Here is a 17,330-nt window from a genome sequence, read left to right on the forward strand (position 1 = left end):
TAGAACCTGAAAGCCACTCTAACACATGTCAAACAACGATAAATAAATATCAGAGTCTTCAGTCAATTCAAATCAGAAATAGAATGGGGAAGCACAGCTCTCATTGCAGGTGATGGCATTTAACAGTTGGTTCAGTCCTTTCTTTGTAAGGATGAGGAAAGGCCAGATAATTAATGGACGTGATGGTTTAGAAGGTGGATAAGAGGTAGGGACAGGTAGTTTTGGAAGTGGAAGGAAGGGGTAGAGAATATAGGGATTTTTGGTGGTTGGCATGGCTGTGAGGGGTCCCATCCTCTGCCTGTTGGGGCTTGGCACAATGAAGTTAATAGTCAAAATACAAGGAAATCATTGAAAGGTGGTGATATTACAGAGATTTAATGGTGTTTCATATTGGATATGGCACAAGCCACAAGCACACATTAATCTGTATTTTTAGACCTGTAAAAACCCGATTCCTTTGATCTGCAGTTTTTGTAATTGAGAAGCGTTGAGTGAACAGTGAACACGCTAAAAGAAAGGGCAGTGAGAGAATATTGCTCTTTTTCATGTTGTAATTGTGTGGTGTTTACATGAAGCTGTGAGGTCACTGGCTTCCGGTATGAGCCACTTCCTTAAAACCTTGTTCTACATGGTACGTCTAAAAATGTACTTCTTAGAAAAACTCAGCTGATTTTTGTTTTTCCTTCTCGTGCTGCTGCCGGACCACCTGACGTTTGTTTCTACTCCAGAGCTTGTATAGCACTGCAGTATAATGATCCTTGGGATAGAGGGTGATGCTGCAGGGGGCACTGGATGTACTGGAGGAGTACACAAAACCCAAAGCAGGCAGTGGGAGCATGGGAACAACTTAAACACATAGTCTGACACGTAGAAAGTATTGATAGTCTCAGGCTTTAGCAAACTCTGAGTCATACTTTGACAAGTGATGCAGTTAGGTTTGAAATAACGAGGTAAAACCGGCATCAGCAAAATTGCTCCATGTTCTTATTTTCCTGCTGAGTTTCAAGTGTGTAAAAAACAGTTACTTGCAAAACGTGTTGAAATGAAATAATTTTTTTTTTTTTAGTGCGAAGTTCTCATGCTGTCAGTGGCTTCTGAACTCGTAGGTTTTGGAATCATGGAATCATGAGACTTGGAAAGGACCTCTAAGATCATGGAGCCCAACCATTCCCACAGCACTGGCAAAAATTGGGTTCCCAAAGATGACATCTTTGTGTTCTTTAAATCCCTGCAGGCATGGGAACTCTAACACTACCCTGGGCAGCCTGTTCTAATGCTTAACAACTCTTTTGGTAAAGAAATTCTCCCTATTATCCAACCTAAACCTCCCCTGGTGCCACTTGAGGTAGTTTCCTCTTGTCCTGTCTCTTGTTGCTCAGGAGATGGAAGTAGCCGTCAAATTTTTGTAAGACATGAAGAATTTGGCAATAATAAAAGAACCCCAAGCATATATATGTGTGTGTGTGATAAAGGAAACAGGCAGCCAAGCTTTATTACTCATCGCGTAGAACATAGTTTTGGATTGTATGACATTTATAATGTAAAAGAGATGATTCCAACCAAAACGTGTTATTTGAAGTGAAATATGGTCCTCATAGAGAAACATAAATTAACTAAACTGTGGCAGGTCAGCTTGTGTGGGAACCAGGAAAGATGAAAAGCATGTCTGAAGGAAAAGTTAGAATTCTAAAGCAGTTTTAATAGAGTTATGTCTGGGTTTTTAAAATTTTTTTAGCCAGATTAGATGAACTGAAATAATTCAAAAGTGCATGCATATTTCTAAAATAACAGTATAATCCAAAAATACCTGGATGACATGTTTGAGTTGAATATTTTTTCTTTGTGGGGGTTTTTTTCTTCGTATTAATTGGCTAAAATACGACTTAAGGCTAATACCTAACCTAGCAGAGTAAAGACTAGCTAGAACACCTTTAAAAGAGTGCTTTGATTTATAAATGATATAAGTATTGCAGGATATGAAAATATAGAGATTCTGCTGTGAAAATGAGTGTTTGAACATCATGTGTCAGTTTGAAGGTCGAAGATAAATGTGAATTTTTGGGGTTAGTAATATACTCATTCATTTCAAATCAGGTCTTACTTTGTTTGATGACCATTCACAATATACTGAAACTTGCCAGGCTTCACAGAAGTAATAACAATGGGAAATTCTTAAGTATAAGTAGTTCTTAAATTTACAAGCACTTCTAATAATACTGTGGGTTTAGCCAGTCATCGTGCTGTTTTATAACAGCTAAAAACTCTATTTCCAGAAAGACATGCTGCCTGTCAACCTAAAGTTGGCAACATTCCTGTGAATTTCCATGGTAATTTTATTGGTAATTAGCATTTGTCAATAGCTTGTCTGTCATAACCCTTACATATCTCAAACCTCTTCTGCCTGTATAGCAATGAGATTCCTAAAACTCAACTTTGTGGCTTTTGTCACCCCTGTAGGAAGAACCAGGGGTATAAACCCCTTGAGGTTCCTGTGTTCTGTTGATACTACTTTCGTTTTTCCCCCCTCATTGTCTGGGTTTTAAACTTGTAGCTGTGGCACCAGTATCCTCATCTTCTGGCGTGTATTTCCGTTTATCCTGGGTATTGGGGAGAATGCAGTGTGGTCATAAGAATTGCAGGTAATCCCAAAAAGTTGTACTTGATTGAGGGCCAGGTCAACTTTCAGTTCAGTCTGGTAGAGCTGTCGATGATTTTTGCATTCCTCTATAGGTTGGTGTTGTCATTCATCTGAGATAATCTGGGAATATCTCTTGAATTGTTTTTTTGTCAGTTCTCTGGTCAGTGCGTGGTCACCTGACAGGTGGAAAAAAAAGTCAGATTCTTCTTTGTTCTGTTTTGGACAAAATGCAATAACCTGTGATAGAAAAGGGTTCAGATAAAGTGACCTAAAGCCTTTGGCCTGCAGAGCTGTGGTCCAGCTGCTTTGTAGAAATGAAATTGAATCTTCAGTAATGATCACATTGGAGGAGCATTCATGTTTATTCGGATTTAAAGTGTTTTGTCTTTGGGTGAAACTGGCACGTAGACTTGGCTGAAAATCATGTTGAAGTCACTTAGTTTTCTGTGTTGCTTAAAAACCTAAGCCTTGAAGTACTTTGCACTTTGTTTGTTCTTCTGAAACCTTAAATTGCTTTGTTGGTTTTACATTTGCTGTGCAGTAGTTAATAGTTATCTTTGCATCTTGATTTTATTCCCAGCAAATACCTAGTGCTGAGCTTGTGGGGGCTTTATTTGGGTGAGTAACCGTGAGCAGTATGTGGCTTGACAGCTGGAATTTCCCAAAATCAAAGTGGAATGAAGGAAATGAAGAGTTAAAGCAAGGACCGAGCTCGTAGCAGCGGATCAGTGCAGTTTCAGATAGTTATCACTAGGAGGACACACAGACCGTGATATTAAGGAGCTAATTGTTTACCTTCTCCTATTAACTGGTTTGGTACTGGAAAATTTTGTCTTGAGTGGGTGCCATATAGTAATGTGTTAATTAAGATACTTTATTTTACTAGAAATTAAAGGAAAGAGTTGTGTAATGGACGAAACCCGGAGTGTGATGATTTGAGGAAATCTCCCGGCAATTATTTGTCGGTGAAGCAGAACATAGATTCTCAGGGGTGTTTGCCTGCCAGAAATAGGTGATATTTAGGTAGAAGTGATCCCTTTTTTTACCATTTACTTTACAGCTTTGTGTTGCAGGAATTCTTTACACCTTTCTGTGAAATGTTTGTGGAGTTTCCTGCTGGGCGGGACACCACGTGAGGTGGATCAGCGGCTGGGGTTTGATGCGGCGTTCACTGTAATCTTGATTTAATCTGTTTGTGATCTTTCACAGTGTTTGCAAATAGCTTTTCTTTTACTTGTCTATATGTGTTTACTTAGATTCTGATGTACAGTGTCTGTGTCAGGTTGAGTAATATGGAAATTAGTCTAATTGATTTAAATAGTTTGTAGACTGCCCATGTTGCTCAGGCAAGCTGTTACCTAATAAAGACTTTGGAATCTGACTCTTTCTGTATAGAATCATTATTGATATCACACATGCAGACAAAGATGATAACTGAAGCATATGTTTCAAATAAAATGACACAAGAAAATGAAAAATGGTTTCAAATTTGAAGTTACTGAAGGATGCACAGAAATAACACCAGATGGAGAGAAAGAGAAACTAAGACAGAGATTATTAATAAGCGTGGTGCGTTGCTGTTGTATAGAATAGAATCCTGCAGGCTTTCAGTGTATAAATGTTGTTACTTTGGTAATAGTCCCTGTCATCTGTAAAAGTGAAAATGCATCATTTCACTCCTCCAAAGTAATAGTCCCTGAGGATACAAAAAGGAGCACAACCCAGTTCTAAGTCACTTTTGAAAACATAGTTTTGAAAACATACTAACTGTTTTGCCGTGGTAGATGTGGTCAAGATTGAACTCTATCTTTATGAAAAATAATACTTGTGGGATCAATGTGATTTTACATCTCTGGCTTCATAAATTTACTTCATTGGGAGACATTTTCCTCAGTACTGAAACTTGTTTCTGTAGTTCATTTTGTCGGACTAAAAAACAAACCACTGAATCTCCCTTTGATAAAACCTGTGGTCTGGAACTGTTGCATAGTTGCTTTGTCAAAATTTCTGTGTTGGAACACGCTTGTTCACCTTCCCCTCAGTGTCTGTGTCTAACACAATTTACGCACATTTCTTTCATCTTTGCAGCAAATCCTGCGTTTTAATTTTCCTGCAGACTAGAGTTCCTGTCCATCCATTTGTATTCCCATTAGTTCTGTTGACTTTATCATTATTTTTAGTGAGAATCAGTCTCTGCTTTGTAACAGAAACTTGGTGTTCTGTGTGAGGCCCTCAGTGGTTGGAAAACAAGGATCCAGCCTGGTTCCAAACTCCTGAGTTGAGTATCTGTGCTGACTCTGTGGACAAGACTGGGCACTCTGCAGATCTTGGGCTTCAGTCTCTTGGGCCAGTTAATTCTTCATCATTTGGGCTAAATTGTCAAGGTTTGTCAGGGCAACATTTTATTTTCTGACCCTGCAGAGATTTTCTGTATTTTGCAGAACTTTCTAGAAGTCTGGAGTAGGACCTGACTCAGCAAAGTACTTCAAGTTCTTTTTAATTACTGCGTAAGTTTTAATGACTGAGGCTTCTCAGTCTGTCTTTATGATTTTTAAAAAGACCTTTTAATCACTCGTCCTAAAAATAGCCTGGAATACGCTAAGCAGTGATTGATGTACGAGCAGAAACGCTGTATAACGTCACTAGAGGTCTGCACTGGTTTTGTGAATGATCTGATTTGAATTTTGGAAAATTGTGAGCATGGAAGGCAGAGATGAGACCTCGTATTACTACCCAGAGGAAAGATGAGGATCTTTTTTAATTTAATGGGGAAAATAAGGGTGGGGCTGCAACACTGAATTGTAGAATGCTAAAAATAAGGGTTGGGTTTTGTTGGGGGGGGGGGGGGTTTGCTGGTTTGTTTTGGTTTTTTTTTCCCCCAAAAGCTGGGTGAACTGCTGCGTGCTGAGGAGTTACGCTGGATTACTGGAATAAAAGAAGTTGCTCTCAGCATGAATAAATATTGAAGTACATTTCTTGTTCATACTAGGGAATAGTTGATGCTACTGTCAGGGTGTTAACACAGAGACTAACTATAATACCATGGAATATTTGCAGTGTTGTAGGGAAGTAGATTTTTGATTTTTCAGACCCTTTAAATTAAAAATTGCTTTGTAAGTTACATTCAATTACACACATTAATTTGATCAGGTTTTTGTTTTACAACAGAGATTTTTAACCTACTAAAAGCGAGTCCTCTGGAAGTCGTTCAAGGCGGCGCATTGAGATAATCATTCAGATTTTGAGAGCAGTGAAAACTGATCAATACTGGGTTCTTGTTCTGTGAATAATATCAAATTAAATAATGCCTCATAAACTCAGCTGTGAGACTCAGGGATGGACAGCTGGGACACACTCGGAAGCAGGAGCGGGTCAGGGCAGGACGGAGGGAGGCAGGAGGTTACAGCAGGCGGACCATCTGATGGGCAGACACTTCAAAAGGAGCAGTGCAGATGGCAGCACTACTGTGAGTAGTGGTATTTGTAACGTAGCACATGAGGATCCTGTGTGCATTTACCACTAGGAGTGTACTCACACGTGAAATCCTAATTTCTGCAGCGTTTAGGCTCTGTTACGACAGATTTGCCAGACTTGGCGTTTTGCAGCCCTATGAGGTGTTGCAAAGAGCAGATCAGGGACGAAGCAGCTTTCTGCCTTCAGCTTCCCAGGTGGATAATTTGAGGTGGGAAAAAGGAATTGCTGAACAGAGGCAAGGGCTGAGGAAGTTCAGACGTGCTGAAATAGGAGGTTGTTATAGATCAGCTTTTCTCAGCTGGTTGCCAGAACTGCAGTGCTTCTCCCAAGAAGCTGTAGGTTTACTTCCAGAATATTCCCAGGATTGTTTTGCTCTAATCAGAAGACCAAATTAAAAAAAAAAAAAAAACAGCAAGGGAGAAGGCTTTCCTTATCTCCATGACTCTTCAGGATTTTTATGCTGTCGTTTCAGTGAATAGTCAGATTTGGTGCTTGTTTCCCCGGTGTAGAACTGCATTAGCACTGGTGGAAAACTCTGTCATTGTAACACTGTATTGCCAAAATTGGCATCTTTTACACGGTAAAGGTGGACAGAATAGGATCTTGTTATTGTAGAGTGATGTAGGTTTCGGTGTAGTTTCTCTAGTAATTGTCAATTTTTTCTCTAATAATTTCTCAGTGTAAGCCTAAAAGTAAGAAACCAGTTTTGCATAACTAACAAAATTTTCAAAGAATCATCAGCATTTGGCTTTTTGGAAATTCTAAGGATAAAGCAGAAATTCTGGAATTGATTTTACCATCATAGCAAACAACCAAAGGGTTATATCAACTATTTTCCAGTAGTAAATGTATCTTCATTTTTCTGTACTCAATATTTGATAATTTTTTTCTCCTGCTTTACATTAAAATCTTTTTGTCCTCTTTTTTGTTTGCACCCTTTAGACTTTTTTTTAAACTAAAAATGGTTTTAGTTGCTAAGTGGATTTTCTGATTTAAAGTGCCACAGGTGGGAGCAGTATTGGGGTACTGGGTTAGTCTGGGAATGAAAAAGAAGTATACATTGTGTAGGTGTCAGTGTTAGAATATAATCTTTTGTTTTGACCTGAAAGATCTGTTTTAACAGGAAAGCAATTTCTGTGTCTTTCGTGTCTGTATTGTCGTGTTGTAGATAGTTCTGGGAGCTGGAGCAGAGAAGTTCATGTTCAGAGGCTTTACCTGAATCCATCTGTTGTGCAGTTTTTAAGTAGATCCAGGGTGCAGGAGGGGAGATCCAGGCTGCAGCAGTCACACGGAGTGCCTTGGGTGGCAGAGGAGTGTTTTTACACTTGTTTTTTTAACTGTCTTACGGGAAATAGATGCTGCAGCCCAGTGGAGTTGGCTTTTTGAAGATGAAAGGTAATTGAACCAACATGGGATTAAATAAGGCTTTTCCATCTCTCCATGTGACCCGTCTTAACAGCTTTTAACCAAACAGTGGAAAAGTACAGAGTGTGTCCGTGGCCATTTGGCAGTCGGTTTCTCCAGACACCATTTCCAGGGCCTTCGGTTGTTCCCTTCATTTGCTTTAGTCAGTTTGTTAAAATTGATAACATTATTTGATGTTATTTGATAGCATGTTCTTCAAGTTTGAATTGAAACAGAGAGTGGCTCAACAAAGGAGAATGAAGGAAAGGCCCAGAGGATTCACCCTGTATAATGTGAACAGAATAGAAGTAAAGAAATAAATCAGTTCTTGTGTACAAATGGGCGGGAGTCTGCTTGGTGCATGAAGGCTGGTCCAGTGGGTTTTTTTTCCAGCAGAAACAGTGGAAACTCATATCCAGAGATAGTTTCCCAAGTCCATTTATTCTCAGTTATCTCAGATCTGTGGGCCACTAAGGGTGAAGCTTGCTCAGCTTGCTTCAACCACAGGACTGATAAGTTCCAATGGAATTATGGCTCTGTGTTTCAAAGGATGCCTTGAAATTTATTGGGAGAGGAAGATGACTGACATAAATGTATCCGAACAGGAAAGGAAGCATGTTATTCTTGGTATTGCTCAGGGTGTTTTTCTCTTCTGTGGAATACAGTTGAATCATGAACAGGAATGACAAACTGGGAAGTTTGGAAGGGACTGCAGTGATCAGACCTGATAGTGCTTGCTTAAGGAGTCAAAACCCTTGCTGAAACCAGGTCCAAGTCAGTGAAGTGCATGTTAAGACAGCCCAGGAGCTTTTCTGGATCTCAGTGGGACGAATACTCAGTAATAGGTAATTTTCTTTTTTGGTTAGAAAACTTCAGAGTTGATTAATTTTTTTTTTTTAATAGAAAACACTGAGTTTGTTTGGTTTTTTCTGGTTTTGGGGTTGGGTTTTTTTTATGATTGGTTTGGTTTTGGTTTTTTTTTTTTTTTTTGTGTTCTGTTTTGTTTTTATAACCAAATGCTAAGTAAATTAGTAGTATTAGGTATTTCAATCTTGCATGTTGTGTTATGTGGGTAACAATATTGTCTAATTATAAGACATAGGTCACTGACTGATGTAAAGATCAGATGAGGGGAGCTGCTCTGTATTGTGCAGAAGAGAAATTGTACTTTGCTACCTCCATTTAATTTCTGTTTTCTTCTGTCTGAAGGTCTTGTCTATCTGTTGTATCCTCTCTAGGTACAAAAGACTCAGCAGTTTCAGGAAATAGATGTGATGGTTCATTTCTCTCATAGAAAGATGAAATATCATCATGTCAACAGAGGGAGTTGTGGTCAGAGCAGGAGGGCAGAATGTCTTTGTCCTCAGCGTCATTTCCTTGGCTGATGACCACAGGGTCACTGTGTCTTTAATTAATATTCTGGGCTTGCGTATGTCATTTTTGATACCAGAAGTACAAATCTTCCTTTTGCCAAGTGTTTAATTTTTTTGGACAGGAGCGTGGCCTTGAAACCACCTAGGAGAAACTTAAAATTGCCAACAAGATTAATCCCTCCAGGCTCCAGGAACCAGCAGTGTCAGGGAATGACTGATCTGAGCAGGTTACTCTGGACTTTACAGTCAGTGGAGGGCTACCTTAAGAAGTTTAGGATGTGATTCCTCATTTTCTCATGGAGAGACTGGATTTAGTGAAATGAACCATACTAAAAGCTCTGGTAGTTTAAGTAGATCTCCTTTACCTACAGGCATACCTGGATGGCTGGTATGTGGTGTGGACAATTGAGATAAATCCCAATAATCCATGTTTTGATTACTGTGCTTTGTAAGAAATACGGTTTTGTTACAGATATGCTGTTTTTCTGTGGAAATCTGTAGAATCCAGGTCTTTTGTCTTCAATATATGCCAAAATAGGCTTTTGAAGGCACAATGGGGAATTATTAGCATTGCACTTTCCTTTTTTTTAACATACGTGTTGATGTGTAGAATCTTTCTTGAGTTGTAAGAATTGAGTCAGGCAGTTGGAGGGGAATGTACTGGGTTAGAATAAAATTAGTCTGTCAAATGTAGATACATAATAGACACCATGGTGCTACCTTGGCCACTCTGTCATTAAATTCCCAGAAATAGTCCTGATGAGTTTTATTCTGTTCTTGTAATCAGACTCTGCAGTGCAGTTAACTGTAGTCTTAAAATACCTGTATGGATTGATTAAAGAGGTGCAGAATTACAGGGCTCTGCTCTAATGTTCCCAAATGATTTCACCATCTCTGGACGTGTCACCTGCCGTTGAAATAATGGGAGGAAAAGTAAAAATTGAATCATATTGGTGAAATTAGAGATTTTATTGGAAGGTTTAGGTGGGCACTAAGTACCCTGCTGAAATGATTAGGTGCAATCTTTCCCACTTGGTGCTTGCTTTACACCCAGGTGTAGATGTTAGCATAGAATAGAATATTTCAGTTGGAAGGGACCTACAGTGATCATCTAGTCCATCTACCTGAGCAATTCAGGGCTTGCTAAAGGATTAAAACATCCAGGTCATTGATAAAGCCATTGAACAGGACTGCCCTAGGGCTGATCTCTGAGGAGCACCGCTGGGGACAGTTCCCAGGCTGCTGGGGAGCCTCTGTGAGCTCTGCTCTTCAGCTAGTTCTTCACCCAGAGCACTGTGAACCTGCTCTTCCCACAGTGGGACAACTTGTCCAGAAGGATGCTGGCAGTACCAAAAGCCTTACTAAAATCCAGAAGAACTAAATCCCCTTCCTCCCCTGGGCAGCTGACCTTATCATAGCTGCATATCAAATTAATTAACCTTGTGTTGACTGTGCCTGATGGTTGTCGTCTTCGAAAGACTCTGAGCAGCACCCAGTATAATGCTCTCCGTATTTTTTTCAGGAGCTGAGGTCAGGCTAACAAGTCTGTCGTGTTTTTAGCTGGGATAGAGTTAATTTTCCCTAGTAGCTGGTGCAGTGCTGTGTTTGGATTCAGTGTGAGAATAGCGTTGATAACACACTGATGTTTTGGTTGCTGCTAAGGAGTGGTTATTCCTAGTCAAGGACTTCAATTTCCCAGGCTCTGCTGATGAAGACGTGGCTGGGACAACAGCCCTGAACTGGCCAGAGGGATAGTCCATACCATGGGACATTATGCCCAGTATGTAAACTGGGAGATGTTACCCAGAAGGAGTCAGTGGTGTTTTGGGATGGGCTGGGCATCAGTCAGTGACTGGTGACTTGCACATCACTTGTTTTCTCTCTTTTTATCATCTCTCTTCTCGTTACTGTTATTACAGTGACATTTTACTTAATTTAAATTACTAAACTGCCCTTATCTCAACCCATGGGTTTTAAGTTTTCCCAGTTCTCCCCATCCCCCTGTGCTGGGAGCGAGGGGCTGCGTCGAACTTGGTTCCTGGCTGGCATTAAACCCTGACAGTTTTTGGTGTAAGTTCTTCTAGAATTATTTTCTGCACAAGTTGATGTCTCTTGCAGATAGTTTAATTACCGTGGATTATTTTAGGTATCATATTGATGACATGGGTGAGCAGAAGGAAAGGGAATGGGGTTGTCATGACTACTGTGATTTTTTTTTTTTTTTTTTTTAAATTTTTGTACTTCGATTTAAAAATATTTTTATCTCTAAATTTTTTAGGGATAAGAAATGTCCTTTGCTGATTGTAAATTACTGGTCATACTTCAGACTCCAGTAATTCTAGCAGAAGCAGTTTTTCACGACATTTTTTCTGGAAATCAAAAAAGGGTAAAAAGAAGGAGCATTCTCCTGGCAACTTACATAAAGGAGAACTGGGTTAGTTTAATACTCATGTAATAGTTGAGTATAACTTACTGTGGTGCTCACAAAAGGGCATGATTGTTTCAAATCGAGTGGTTTTATGTAGAATTTCTCGAGACATTTTTTAAAATGCTGGTAATTTTTGCTTGAACTAGTACATTTCTGCAAGCTTTCAGCTACTAACAGTAATTTCATTGTTTTATTTAAATCAATATAATTATTTTTCCATGAGGAGATCTTGGAGTGCTCATGCCTTAGTTGTGGTTAGGAATGAGTTTCTCTTGTGGAACTGATTCAGGCCTTTAATTATTTTATAGCAAAGGGAAAACTGATGCACTTTTAAGGTATTTTCAGTCATTCAAGGGGTAAATTAACTTCTTTATGACTAATTGAGTAAATATTTCTCTAATACATAAGAGTGGGTGTCTTTTGTGTTCTGGGTGTGTTCATTCTTGACCTTTGCATTACTTGGACCATAAACATGGTAGCGCAGGGAGAGAATTCCAGTGCTCCCTGTATGTTGTCAGCATTGATCAAACAGGGATCCTTCCACAGTGAACAGCTCAGATCTGGCTTTTAAAAAAGAGAAGGAATTTTCTTGGGTTTTTAAAAACATGTCCATTTAGTTTACCCCTAAACGTACATATTTATGTGATTATTACTTACACAGTTCCCTCCTGAATTTGATTGATGCCTCTGGCCTCCTTTATGTGCTTACTCAGCGACAGCAGTGTCTCTGCTCTGATTCCCAAGCTGGTTTTAGCTCACGTTGGTGATATAACCAGATCAGCCCAAGCTGAAAATGGGTTAATTTGTCCTGTTTCCAGTCCTTGCTGCATTGCCTGGTACATGAGTAGGCTGCCACTTGTCCCCCTGGCTTGCTCAATCTCGTTCTTAGACAGTCTGGCAGTCGGTGTTGGAATGAAAGTGCAGAAAATATTATTTCTCAGTCATCCTTAGGTTGCTGGTATCTCTTAACTGGGTGTTTTTGTACATGTACTTGGAGGATGATAATCTCAGGTATTAATTTTCTGAAAGATTGAAATGCTTTTTTTTTTTTGTTTTGGGTTATTAGAAACAACACTGAAAGTTGTTTTGTTTTTGTAAAACCTACTTAATATTATTGACTAATGTAAATAACAGGATAAAGAATCTCTAGCAATGGATTTTGATGCTGACTCTGTCAGTGTCAGCTACATGCAGCTCATTCAGCTGAGGAACTTGTCTTAAATCCCACACCTGAGCTACTTAAAGGAGCAGATCTAAACAGAGGCTGTGAATTTGCAGAAAGTATAAAAGGACTTTAAAGCCTCGTGTTGCTGAAGATATTTCTGTGTAGTGTGTTCCTTTACAGTTGGTTTTTAAGGTGTGTAAAGCCAGAAGCATCAGGTGTGAGAAGTGGTGGGCTTGGCTCTCCCAGCACTTGGTTCCCATCCTGTGTATCCGTGACTGTTCCTGACCACTCTTCTCCAGTCCACAGTCTGTCTCTGCATGATGGATTTAAAAGTGCAGTTTGCCCGTGGTGGTGATGAATTCCACTTTCCCTGGTCACGCAGAAAGCAGGAGAGAATTGGGAAAAATCCTCATTCCCTGCCCTGCTTGTTTTATTTCTACTTCTCTGACAGGTGTTGCTATGTAAGTCAAGGATCTTGTAGTTAAACGAACACGGTCTTTATTTTAAAGTGAAAATAGAATTTTGGCAGAAGTTGGCAGCACTGGAAAAATGCTCCTACTTGCCCTGAGCGGATTGTTTCTTTCCAGGAAGTGTGTGTATGTGACAAAGGCTGGAAAAGAGAGGGATAAGTGTGTGTGGGCACTGGCAACAGGCCACACTCTTCAGGCCATGCTCTGTATCATCCCTCCCGTCTCTCATTGCCTTGCAGAATTTTATAGGCTCAGCTATATAAAATAATACATTTATTTCAAAATTGTGTTAAATGAGCTCATCTCAGTCACTCAGCAGTTACAAAATCCTGCCAAGTGCTACACGTCTTGTAAATTTAGAGTTTTGTTTTTCTTTTTTTTTCTTTTTTGCAAAGGATGAAATACTACACAGTCACTGAAGCAGAGAGAAGACATCTTCCTTCACCCTGACATACTGAGGCACGAAGAACGATGCTGAAAGCCAAGGTTTCTGATTTGACCCTCCTCCTTAGAGCTTCTGAACGTGAAGATTCCCGACTCACAGAAGCTGTCTGCTCGTGGCAGGAAAAATTACCATTCCTTGCACTCACAGCTGAGGGTTTTGACGGGGTTGGTGACCAGCTCTAGCACAGCACAGCTCCTTCTCATTTTCCTTCTACCTCTCCTTCTCCCTCATCGCCAGCTTGAAACCGGGAATGGGTGAGACTTCTGCTTCCCTCCTAATGAGGTACGAGTTCCAGATCAAATGTTAAGAGCTGCTTGTTTCTACGTGCAGAAATCAGATTCAACCCCTGGACTTGTTCCAGGCAGGGATATCATTAAATTTGACTCTTGTGTTTCGAACTGTTAAAGCCTGCTGATCTGACACAGCCAGGGATGGAACTAAAATATATCTGCGTTTCAAAGATGGGAGGCAGAAGGAGCTGTTGGGTAATTTAGTCTGACATTTAGGGTGTTGCAGGTCATTACGTGTAACTGTTACTCTCTGTTTGGAGCTCAGTAGCTTATGTTTGACTGAAAATTTGAAAAATTAACAGGCATCTGCTGAAAATGTTTCTCAGAAGGGCAGGCTGGCTTAGTTGGGAGTTACTTAGAAATGAGGATTTCAACATCTCTCCTAGTAATTTGTTCTATGGGACAAACAGTCTGTGCTTGCTTCTTATTTTTTTTTTTGTTGTTGCTGTGTTTTGCTGCATTTCTAGCTTGAATATGCCTAATTCTACGTAGTTTCTTGGGAATTTTAAGCTGGCATAAACTGGCAGAACTGCTGAAAGAAGCAGTCAGCATCCCCCAGTTACTTCCTGGATGCCAGCTGGCCCCTGGTCCTGGCCTGGTGCTCCTAAAGCTGTGGGTGAACCCACTGCAGAACCAGCAACAAAAGCAGCAAAATCAGATTTGTCCAGGGTCAGTACCAAGATCTAGTTCATGGCACAGCTGTATGAAGGGGGAATGAACAGTCAGGGATGAGAAATGGGTAAAGGTGGTTTTAGCAGCAGGTGGTAAAACCATAGAGTTGCTTTCAGCTCTTCGTTCTTGGCATTTTCCTGGTGGGATTGATGTTGGTTCTTGGCCCTTTTCTGATAGGAATAGTGGTGGTTTGGGTTGCTGTGCAGCCAGCAGTGTCTGTGAGTCTGTGGGTTCATCCTCATGGTGTTAAACACGAAAACTTCACAGCCAGGTGTGCATCAGAACCCTGGAATGAAAAAAATGCAGTTGTTTGATGTAGCAAAAGCTGTTCAGATGGAAGTGTTATCTAGGTATTAGCATTTATTTTGTTTCTGAGATTTTAGTATCTGTGTTGTAGTAATTGGTAGCTAATACACAAGGGAAAAGGGCTTTGGATTTACTGGAGGGCTTATATGAGGCAAATTAGTCTGAGTATTAGGTTGAATGTGGAAATTCTCAGTATGTGATGACTGTTTTCAGTAAACATTTTTTCAAAAAATAAACTCTACTTTAAAGACACAAATTGGTATTTATCTTAAGACCAGCTGTTGAACAATATTTAGTGCTAGACCAGGTGAACTTCACACTAAATAATTTTTTTCTCTCAACTGAACGTTTATTTCTCTTAGGAGAGCATTCGGTAAGAAGTCCCTGTGCCAGCTCTCGTGTTTTTAATACTTTATCATGCTTTGTAGTAAGAGGAGAGCATCTTCAGCCTGTAAAAGTCTGAGATGTACATCATACTAACATTGTATTAGTTTAATGTGCTTCCTCTGTAGTCTGAGGAAGGGCGAGGTTTTCTGAGATAGAGGAAGAAGGAGCTGAAGCTGTAAAGAACAAGATCCAAGGACAAGTCAACCCTGGCACCAAAGGATTGTGCAGTCTGGGCAAAGGAATGGCTCTATCACCACAAAGCACTGTGGAGTTTGTCCCTGTGGAGTTAGGAGCTAGAAATTCAGGATATACCCATCTCCTGGAGCATCACATGCTGATGTTGTTCTCCATAGATGGGAGATGACTTTTTCCAGATACTGCTGAAAGTGTTGACTGATTGTTTTTTTACTACTGTCAAAATAATTTTTGTTGTTTGCATTTCAGTTTACCAGTAACTCTTAATGTAGTGAAAGTTGTTACATAAAATTGGCCTGTCTTTTCTTACCAAAAGACTCCAGTACTGTTCAAGCAATGGTGCTGAACAGTTGAAGCAAAAAGTCACTGTTCAGCACCCTCTGATTTCACGTCTCTTCTGGCAGCACAGAGCAAAACCTTCTTGTATTTCAGACTGAAAAATACTCCATGTTCTTTTGAGATGGATTTGGGTTTGGATAATCTGATTGTGAATTACTTCAGCAAGAGTTCACCTTCACAAGTGTTAGCTGGTACAGATCTCATTTTTAAGCATGGGAACTGATGAACTCAGCTGTACAGGCTTGTTTTGCAAGAGGAATCTTCTTTCCCCTTCGTTTTTGTTTAGGGGCTCCTGACAGCCCAGGTCATCAGAGCTGTTGCCACCACTTAGGTGGAAATCCTCTTTCCCTTGAGATCTGACTGAGTGTTCGTTCAACTCATAAACATCTTTAAAGTGACCATCTGATTTGGGCTGCCTTAATTGAAGCTTCTCAAAGTTGCCTGGCCACACTTGGCCCAAGGATCTTCTACTGCTGCACCTTGGCAGCATTGGGTTCATGGTTGGACTAAAATGATCCTGGAGGTCTTTTTCCAACCTAAATAATTTTGATGTTCTCTTCCTCAGGTGTCTTTGTTTCTACTGACTGAGCCTCCAAACTTTGATACCTTTCTTACATTTTTTACTTCCCTTTGTACTTCGTTTCTGGTTGGCATCTGATCTTGAGTAGTCCTGTCTGAGGCAGTGCCTTGTGTCCTGATTATTCTTTTTACATCTATTTTGTAAAATCTTGTCATTGAATCTGTGGGTAAGCTTGCTTGTCTAAAATTTTTCTGGCCACCTGCAGTTTTTATAGGGGAAATTCCCATATTTCTCATTTAAAATTCTTACTTTAGGTTTTTATTGAAGACAGAAAAGGGTGTCTTTTCTGCTTCTATTTTTTGTCTTTGTTTCAGTATTCATTGTGCAGATGTGTATTACCCTGGTAAAGCTGTAAAGTAGCCAAGTTGTGATGATCTTCAGTGGAGGTGGAATAGTTTAAAGAAGGTTTTGTGGTCTGCTTTAGTTGTTTATACTTGAAAATAATTTAAGAAAAAGGTGCCTTTTTGTTTACCAGGCATTTGCAAGTAAACCTTAAAAACCCATCACAGCAAATAGTAAATAATTTTCTTTACAACACAGGGTATTTTCTTTTTTTCTGTGAAGAGATGGGATTCTTGCCAGCCATCAAAGTTTTCAAAAGATTTCTCCTATTTTCTTCTTAATATGTGTCAAATAGTAAAAGATAAAAAATTGTTGACAAGCTTTTTCAAAAAAAAATGGTGTCCAGGTTTGACACCTTTTATAAAATACCACTTAACTTCTTTTCAGGTGGAAAATAATGGATATTAGAAGAGAAAATTAGTAAACACTGCTGAAATGGAAGTCGGAGGTTTTTTGTTTTGGTTTTTTTAGAAAGAATCTCAAATGATTAATTGCTTCTGGAACCTTAATAATCCAGTGGCTTTGGAATTTTTCAAGGAGGGCAGTGGGGCTCAGTCTCACTAGAGTCCCAATCTGCTATTGTATCTATGACTTTCTCTCTCTTTCCCTATGTACTTACTTTATACATCTATATCTATATATATGTATGTATGTAAAATGTTCAAAACATTAAATAAAACGAAGTTTTGTACTTGGTTCAAGCTGTCTGTGTGCCTCCTGCAGATGCTAGAAGTACAGTTATCAAGGAAACATCAGTTTTCTGGTTGGCTAAAGAAGGTGGTTGTTTATCACTTCTATGCATAGAGAGTTCTGAAGAGCTTC

At 39.7% G+C, this 17,330-nt stretch overlaps 1 long non-coding RNA gene across 2 annotated transcripts in view; it reads left to right on the forward strand.

Annotated features, from left to right (window-relative positions):
• LOC121676221 overlaps window positions 1-17,330 on the forward strand; it is a 78,570-nt gene that overhangs the window by 14,856 nt on the left and 46,384 nt on the right. For both annotated transcript variants that reach the window (XR_006020394.1, XR_006020395.1), the window contains exon 2: window positions 13,348-13,679. This is a non-coding gene — a long non-coding RNA (uncharacterized LOC121676221). The remainder of the gene's footprint in view (window positions 1-13,347; window positions 13,680-17,330) is intronic.

Source organism: Corvus kubaryi, unplaced genomic scaffold (genome assembly GCF_017639235.1).
Source record: "Corvus kubaryi isolate FWS band 111438036 unplaced genomic scaffold, C.kubaryi_AGA036_p1.0 135, whole genome shotgun sequence".
Classification (NCBI taxonomy): Eukaryota; Metazoa; Chordata; class Aves; order Passeriformes; family Corvidae; genus Corvus; species Corvus kubaryi.